The sequence below is a fragment of the Crocodylus siamensis genome, chromosome 1, assembly GCF_052110815.1.
Source record: "Crocodylus siamensis isolate JL-2025a chromosome 1, ASM5211081v1, whole genome shotgun sequence".
Classification (NCBI taxonomy): Eukaryota; Metazoa; Chordata; order Crocodylia; family Crocodylidae; genus Crocodylus; species Crocodylus siamensis.
The window spans coordinates 363,225,943-363,235,597 of record NC_143395.1 but is presented as its reverse complement, the minus strand read 5'-3'; positions in this window follow the sequence as shown (position 1 = coordinate 363,235,597).

Below are 9,655 nucleotides of genomic sequence, written 5' to 3'. Positions count from 1 at the left end.
ACGAAGAGGAGGGAGGGAGTATAACCCCTCTGTGACCCTAACTGGCAAGAGGAAGTCTGAAATCAATAGTTCGAAAGTGGGGGCAGGTAAGGATAGAAAAGGTAAGTTATTCTGATGTATGGTGAAGTTTTAGGAAGGAAGAGAAGGACACAAAGCAGAGGATAAGAAGCGGTAAGCTACGTAAAGTAGAGGATAAGAAGCAACATTTAAAGGAACAAGAAGAAATAAAATATTGGGCAGGATAGGGGACAAATGAAAGGAGAATAAAACAACTTCTCAAAAAGAAGTGAATCAACATAGTAACAGAAGTAGTTTCAGAGAAATTTCAGTGAGTTCAGAGAAACTGAAAGTAGTTGATATGATAAATCAGTCAGACTGAAGGTATACTACGCGAGATGCTGTTGGTAGAATAAGAAGGAAGGAAATTGCCTATAGCAGTGGTTTTCAAACATCCTTAAGTCCAGAGCCCTCTCATATCACTTCTGCTGCAGAACTCCTACCCTTGGCTTTGCAGGCCCTGTAAGCTGATATGGAGCCAGGCAATACAGCACAATGGTGGCAGCTGCCATTACCTCCCGGTCTCTTTGTGGAACCTCTGATGATATTTCATGGAACACAGTTTGAAAGCCACTGGCTTGCAGGATGCAGTGGTCATTTTAGGATTACATACAAATATCATTTATGTTCTCTTTACTTTCTCTTCTAGATACAGCATAGAAGAAACTTACCTATTGTGCCTGGTATTTCACTTGTGCTTGAGTACATGAGGAATTAGCAGCAGCAGCAGCATTCTCTCTTCCCCTGTTTCCACTAATGGGGAGGTAGAGAAGATACCTGTCTACCTGACAATGCTGTTGGTCGTGGAGAGGTTCATGAGTTGGGTGTAATCTGCATGTCACTGTCAATGTTGTTTTATTATTTCTATTAGTGGCTTCAAATGAGTTGAAGAGGATGGGGGAGAGGACTGAAAAAGAGGCGAAAAGCCTCTAGATATGGAGAAACAGTTACTTGGGGATAATGATCCTCTGGATTCAGGCTCAAGGGGTAGACCTAAGCTATTCTGCAACATTTCTGTTTACTCAAACAGCCTTTTGTAGATCCAACCTTTTGAAGGTTGGTCAGCACTATTTGGTTAATAGTGCCTGGGCAAACTGTTGATGTTATCGCTACCAGTCTTAGTGTACATTACTTAATAGCCCATTTGTAGGCAGATGTGGCTAGCAGAATTAAACACCTGGCACTTTCATCACCTCTGAGTTCCAACTTTTTTATGATATGACCTTTAATTTATTATGATTTTAATTGAAGAAAGTGAAAACAGCTTTGAATCAATAAAATGCTTTTATTTCTTCAATTCTTTTCTTTTGTCTGATGATTTATTCCTAAATATTCAGGTTTGTGGCCTTTTTGTAACACTGGTTATGAATTTTTACTGGGTGGTAAAATGCAAGTAAAGAATTTCAGTGAAACCTAAAGCAATGGAAAAATGTCAGGGAAGGTTGTTATGATAATACCACAAGCACATGTGATTGCTAGTATTTTTTTAAGGTTGTGGAATATTAGATTTGTATGTGGAATGACATCACACAGTAAGGTGTCAACGTTATTATCAACTAATTATCAACATCAGTGCAACATATGACTATACCTAAGCACATGCATTATCTTTTTATCCTCTGATCCTGCAAAGACTTACACGTTTACTTTTAAGCTCATGAATATTCCTATTGAAACACACACAATTATTTAATGTGAATCTTGTGACTGAAAATTAAATTTCAATTATCCACTGGCACGACTGAAGTTAAACCCTGCCATATGTTTGCAAGATAAAGACTTTATATTGAAATTAACAGTCATCTGATTATTTTGTTTACGGCCTAAGCTGGAATCCCATTTCACTGCCCTTTGCTGACCAGATTGTCTTGCTCTGCAATGATATTTAATTCTGTTTGTCAATATTTGTATCTAGCGTGTGTCATGTGCCTCAGTGATACAGCACTTCAAAATTTAAAAAAAGCATGCCAAGTGATGATGTTTAGATGACTAAAAAGAGGAAGCAAACCAAAGAAATCATGTAAATGGAGGAATTAAATGTACTGCTTTATTTTTAGTGTGAATGAGTTTACATCTCCATTGTCAGAGGTATAATACAATATAAGTGGCCTTTATTGTTAGAGCTGTGTGAGTGCTGGAAAAATGTCAAGTGACTGTTCATACAAATTTAGAAATTAATTTGCTTCTGCTGTGCTTGTGTACCTTTGTGTTTGCTTTCTAGAAACAATCCACTTTTACTAGGATGAATGCATATAGAAAGCAAACTTTAACTTCCTATTCAAGCACTTTCAGATAGCATATTTTAGATTTGCGCAAGCAAATATTTACATTAGATAGATCTGGTATATTTCAGACAGGATGAGATACAGTTGTCCTATCAGGCTGATGTGCCATAGATATTATTGAAGGAGTTTGAAAAGGATCTGATTATGCCCTTAACCATTAGGACAGCACATATATCTCTAGTTACTTTATGGGCGTGTATAGATTAAAACAAGTGATGTGACTATAATATTTATGGACTAGACATGCATGTTCTGGATCCAGCTGAATGTAGCAGAGACACAGATCATCAAGACTGCTGAGACAGACTGACAGCTTCTGGTTATGTTACAGGTGGTTGCTGTAGTCAGTGAGACCACTTCAGTAACAAGATGATGTGAAAAAGAAAATGATGAGCAAGAGGCAATTGTTGATAGGGCAATGAGGAGGAAATGCTGGTTGTTTGGGTAAAACTGCCAAATAAAGGATAACCACCCCCTAAATTGGGCTCTTCCTGCTTGTAGAAGACAGTGGACCAGATGCAGTTTGCTCAGGAAGTGGCTAGGTGACAAGACAGAACAGTGAAGTGGGGATCTAAAGATGCTATATTCTGAAACCAAGATGGAGCACAGTGGAGCTCTTGAATACAACATGATGTTGGCCCTAAAGTCATTAGGCTATGAGATCAAAGAAAGAAGTAAGGAAATTACAGATTGGTTTTGTCTAGAAATTGTCCCTCAGAAAAGGACTGGGTGGCCCAGAAACAACAAAAAATTTGAAACTTTCCTGATCATGTTACTTTGCCTTATTTATTTATGAAGAGATTCTACCCCATCACCTGTCCCTTCCATTTCACCTTGTGCCCTGGTTGTCATAAAGGGTATACCCATCCAGATTCTCATTCAGGAAGGTATGTTTGACTAGCAGAGCTTTCGAACATGTGCTTAATCCCATTGAAGTCTATGGAATTTCAACACATCCTTAAATAATTCCTCAGGTTGTTTTCTGAATATGGTTTCATTTAAGCATGTGCTTTTCTGACCTAATAATGGAAAAAAAGCAATACCACGTAACTGATATGGCCAATCACAAGTAACAGAGCTCAAATTTCCCATACTGGTTATTAAATAGTCCTAAAGTATCTATGATTAATTCAGAAGGAATACAAAAATCTTTCAAAACTAGCTGACTATATCTGAAGAAATTTCAGGTGGACTGCAAACTTTTTAGAAGCAGAGGTTACTTGTGACATGTACAGGGGTGAACTGAGGGGTGGGGGGAAAATGTGGTCACACCACTTTTTAATTCCTTCTCCACTTCTGCTATCCATGGGAGTCAAGGGCTCCATCCTGCCTGAGCCGGGCTGCTTGGGTCCTCTTCCTGAGCTGATGCAGCACTGCTGGCTGCTCACCCAACTTGGGAAAAGGGGCCAAGCAGCCCATTTCTGGTAGAATCTGGCTTTCATTCAGCTGCCTCAGAAGGTGCTGCTGGATGCCCACCCAACTGAGAGTCCAGTCCTACTGGAGCTGGACTGTACTCCCAAGCTGGGTGGACACTCAGTAGCCCCTGCTGCATCTTGGCAGCCTTGAAGACCAAGGGCTTCAGCTTGACTGCACACTTTTCCCAAAAATCTAGATCCACTGCTGGACATAAAAACTATGCCTTAATTATTCATCACCTATTTTATTTATTCTGCATTCTAATTATGAATGGTAATTAACAAGCTAATAAAAGACCCAAAGCTTTTGTAATCTATGCTCTATAGCCTCTAAATATGAATTTAAATGTGTTCTCTTTGACTTCAATAGGTTTACACCCATGAATAAGGACGCCTTGTCTAAAGAAAGCCTTTCTGAACCAGGCTTTTCTTTAGTATGTATTTTGATGACTACAAATGCAGATGAACATGGGGGAGCAGAAGACAGCATGATGGTAATAGCAATTAAAATCATGCTGCTGTTCTGGTTGATAATGCATGAGTCATGGGAGGTCTGAAAATTTTCTTTTAACCTTTACCATTACACTAGAGCTCTATAATAATTGTTTATATGCCATAACTGAATAGTAAAACAAAGCTTTGAGAAACCTTTTTCAAATTTCCATTTGCATGGATGCTCACGGAAGGGACTAACTACTGGGCAACATACGTATATGGTAGAACTTGAGGAAATTATACACTATTTTTAATGGTGATTTAGTAAGACTATGATTTTGATTAATGTTAGAATAAAAGAGTTAAATCTGATTAAGAAGGAATGGTAACTTTATTCCGACTGCTGTAATTCTTAGTTTTTCAACACTTAATTAAAACTTGGAAGAAATCCTTTCTTTATTCAACACTCTTTGTCTTCACTTAAGGCCTAACCATTTTTTCCAATATATATATATTTAATTAGTTAATAAATACTTAACAACAACAACAAAATCAAGACTCTTCCTGATCCTTAAGAAAAAAAAAAGAAATAGAATAAACTTCTGGGGAAACAGAAGGCAGGGCAGGCAGGGGTACGGGGAGGTTCCTCTTAGTCCTTCCACAAAGGGACAAACAAAAATTGCACGCATATTTGCAAGTTATTTTAGACAACACAGTAGTGTTAGACTGAAGCTATAGCCATGATGGCCAGGAATTATGCAACAGGCAAGGATTTTGAAGGGTGCATAATTAAGACAGTACTAGATAAACTTTTGAATGAAGAATCATAGATGTATGGTCAGAAGGGACCTAAGTAGATCATCAAGTCTGACCCCCTGCCCTGGGCAGGAGAGAATACTGGGCTCATATGTCCCCAGCTAGGTAACTGTCAAGCCTCCTCTTAAAGACCCCCAAGGTAGGAGCCAGCACCACTTCCTTTGGAAATTGGTTCCAGATCCTAGCTGCCCTGACTGTGAAATAGTGTCTTCTAATGTCCAGCCTGAACGTACTCTCAAACACTTATGGCCGTTATTCCTTGTTACTCGTGTGGTGCTCGGGTGAATAGGGTCCCTCCTATTCCCTGCTAGTACCCCCTGGTAAGTTTGTAGATAGCCACCAGGTCCCCTCTCAGCCTTCTCTTGTGAAGGCTGAACAGGTTCAGGTCTCGTAGCCTCTCCTTGTAGGGTCTGCCCTGCTGTCCCCGGATCATGTGAATAGCCCTCCTCTGGACCCTCTCTCAATGATGGCCACATCTCTCCTAAAGTGCGGTGCCCAGAACTGGATGCAATACTACAACTGTGGCCTGACCAGTGTTGCATAGAGGGGCAAGATCACCTTCTTGGCCCTGCTTGTGATGCATCTGTGGATGCATGACAAGGTGTGGTTGGCCCTACTGACTGCGTCCTCACATTAGCAGCCCATGTTCATTTTGGAATCGATAGCCTCCAAGATCTCTTTCCGCCACTGTGCTTCGAGAAGACAGTTCCCCAGTCTAGAGGTATGCTGCTGGTTCTTACTGCCCAAGTGCAGTACCCTGCACTTGTCAGTATTGAAACCCATCCTATTCTCATTCACCCACCCCTGTAACCTGTCCAAGTCCAGCTGTATCCTGTCCCTCCCTTCTAGCGTACCCACCTTGCCCCAAATCTTGATGTCATCAGTGAATTTGAACAGGGTGCTTTTCACCCCCTCATCCAAGTCACTAATAAAGAGATTAAACAGTGCAGGCCCAAGGACTGAGCCCTGGGGGACCCCACGGCCCACATATCTCCAGGTCGAGTATGACCCGTCCACCACCACTCTCTGGGTGCAGTCCCTCAGCCAATTTGCGACCCATCTGAGTGTGTAGGCATCAATGCCACAGTCACCTAGCTTTTTAATGAGAAGGGATGGGAGACAGTGTCAAAGGCCTTCCTGAAGTCCAGAAAGACTATATGCACCATGACACCTGCGTCCAGTGATTTTGTGACCTGATCATAGAAGGCAAACAGGTTGGTCTGATAGGACCTGCCCCTAATGAACCCATGCTGGTTGCCCCTGAGCATCATCCCCCCTGCTAGTCCTTCCCAGATGTGCTCTTAGATAATCTTCTCAAAGAGCTTCCTCAGGATCGAAGTAAGACTAACGGGCCTATAGTTGCCCGGGTCCTCCCTCCTACCTTTTTTGAAAATGGGGACCACATTGGCCCTCTTCTAGTTGTCTGGCACCTGGCTAGAGCAGCACGAGTGCTCGTAAAGCTGTGCCAGGGGCCCCTTGATAACCCTGGCCAATTCCCTCAGCACCCTGGGGTGGAGAACATCTGGACCTGCTTATTTGAACACATTCAGCCCCTCCAGAAGTTCCCTAACTTGGTCCTTCCTGACCCTAGGCCTGTCAGAGTCTCTCCTGAGTCCATCCTGAATCTCAGTGGGGGAGTCCTGGTTGCAGCACAAAAAAATGGAGGCAAAGAAATTGTTAAAAAGGTCTGCCTTTTCCTCTGGTGCAACCACCAGATGGCCAAGCGTATCCTGCAGGGGCCCCACAGTACACGGTGCTTTCTTCATACTCCCTATGTATTTAAAAAAGGACTTTTTGTTGTCCCTGATCCTTGATACTAGCCCTAGTTCTGTATCTGCCTTAGCTTTCCTAACAGCCACCCTACAAGATCAAGTGATGGAGGTATACTCCTCTTTGGTGATAGCCCCTCCCTCTCACTGAGTGTATGCCTCTTTTTTGGCTTTCAAGTGTTCCTGAATGCCTTTGGTGAGCCAGGGGGGCTTTTGAGCACTCTTGCTCTCTTTGATTCTCATTGGGACTCTCACCCCTTGGGCTCAGAGGATCGTCTCCTTAAGGAACGACCACTCATCTTGGACACACCAACTCTCTAGGACCCCAGTGCCTCTCCCACCAATTTCCTCAACTCATTGAAGTTGGTCCTCTTGAAGTCAAGGGCTACTGCCTTACTGCAGGCCCTTGACACCCTGTGCTGTATGGTGAATTCCAGTAGGCAATCATCACTGTCACCCAGGTGGTCAAGAACCTGGAGTCCTCTCACCAGGTCATTGCCTGTGGCCAGAACCAGGTCCAGGAGGGCATTCCCCCCAGTGGGATTGTGCACCTCCTGGCTTAAGTGGAGGTCCTGTATCTCAGCAAGGAACTTTCGTGAGTGGTCCAACCTGGGTGACTACTCCTCCCAGCAGATGTCCGGGTAATTTAGACCACCCATGATGACTACATCCCTTGCCTTAAGTGCCTCCACAAGCTGGCCCAAGAATTCACAGTCCAGCTCTTCCCCTTGGTTGGGAGGTCTGTAGTAGACCCCCACCATTAAATCCCTTTCCCCATGACCCCCCTGTATTCTGACCCAGAGCACTTCAGCCTGCCCCTCCTCTGACCCCATCCCATTAGTTGAGGATGTGATTGCTATTTGATGTAGAGCACCACACCTCTGCCTTTCCTCCCTGTTCTATCCCACCTGTATAGTCTGTAGCCCCTAATGTTTACCGCCAAGTTGTGGGATGAATCCCATCAGGTTTCTGTGAGCCCTACTATGTCTGGGTTTGTACTAGCTATCTGGAGGGCAAGTTCCTCCTGCTTATTTCCCATGCTATGAGCATTAGTGTAGAGGCATTTAAGATCTTGTATTGGTGCATGCACCACCCCCCAATTCTTAGGACTATCCAAACCCCTACCACTTACCTGGGTACTCCTTGTGCTTGTCACCCGTCTTGGTTGGGAGGTGTTCTTCTGTGCTCCTGTGGCCCTATCCCCCAGCGAAGCTAATTTAAAGCACAACAATCTTCATCAGGTTCGAGTAGTGACAGCCAATACAGCATGGTAAAAAAAAACAGTTGTAAGGGGTGTAGAGAAATACCCATGGGTAGCAGACAACCAGAAGAAGAAAAGAAGCTGATTACAGGGACATAAAGGCCTATCAAAAGGGAAGAGGAATATAGGATGCCTATACATATGCTCAGGAATGGGAGGTACATTTAAATTTGGGGGGTTCTCAGACAGCTGCTCTAATAAAAACAGTGCAGCATCACATGTATTAAGCCTCTGTGCATTTAAAAATGGCTGCAGGACACTTTAACTAAAATTCATTTGATACACTTTAGTTAAAGCACCCCATTGGCTATTTTTAGACTGGTGGGGGCTTATACACATGATATTGTAGTGATGCTAGAGTGTTCTAATTATGCAGAGCGTTCTAATGCTCAGACTTGATTGAGTCTGCTCCGACATATTCTAATTACACCTGTAGTTACTATTTAAAGAGTCAAGCAAAGCACAGAAATTTAAGGCACCATATGAAGTAACCTGGCTACCTTCATGATGCAAACCTTCATTTTATATAACATTTAGTGACTTAAAAAAATAAAAAACAGCCCACTTCCAAACAGATTTTCCGGTTCAACCCAAAATCGATTTGTAATGGTTCTGGCTTTGTCTTGAGTCAGAACAACAAACTATGCCTACTGAGTGGTTTTGAGTTGTAGATACAAGTTACTGCATGTGAACAGAGATGAATGTACGTGACTATTGTGATATAATGAATGATGCACTATAATGAAGTGTTCATATAGATAGATGATTAAATATTTACACTGAGTCCTATTCCAGTGTACTACTACACTTACAAGATTATTAGGGTGAACAAGCATCTTTCTGTATACCACTATGGGCTGCATCAAGCCTGCCTGTGGGTTGCACATTTGGGTAAATGTTGACCCAGGAAGACGTACTTCAAAGTGACTGCTCTTCCTTAGCAGCACTCCAAAGTCTTCTAGCTCCAATAGTTATATTAAAAGGATTACCATAGTAGCCCCATTGTAGCTAAGAGTTGTGCCCAGCATGAGCCAGGTGCTAGATCCAGAATGTGAGGGTAGTAGCACAAACAGATTTTGTCTATTGCAGCTGAATTCTTGATTGAAGCAAAGTGTTTTCACTTTGTGTCTTTCCTCCATTATTTTAAGAAAACATTTTATATCCAGGTAAGTCTTAAATATGAACTGTGGAACATTCATCATCCAAAAGCCTTAGGCAAACTGCATTTGTTTGGTTTTTATTTTTAAATTAATTTCCATTTTTGATGAACTATGCAACTGATTTTTAATATCACATTGATGAAATTTCGAATTTGGGCTGGGGAATCATAATATGTTGGGTAGGACACTTTAGTAAAAGAAGAGTAGGAAAAGAAAAGGTACAATATGTTTGGAGAATATGTATGTAAAAGATTCTTATTATATTTCACTCAGCCACCCCACATATTTTTTCTGTAATTTACATTAAGGTATTTTGATTATTGAATTCTTTCATTAATAACAGTATGAACCAGATATTGTTCCACCTATTAGGTGCCTGCGTGTGATTCGATTCCACCCTTCTCAAACCTCTGAAAAACCATCAGTTCATCTTCTTTTCACAATGTACTGGCATCTT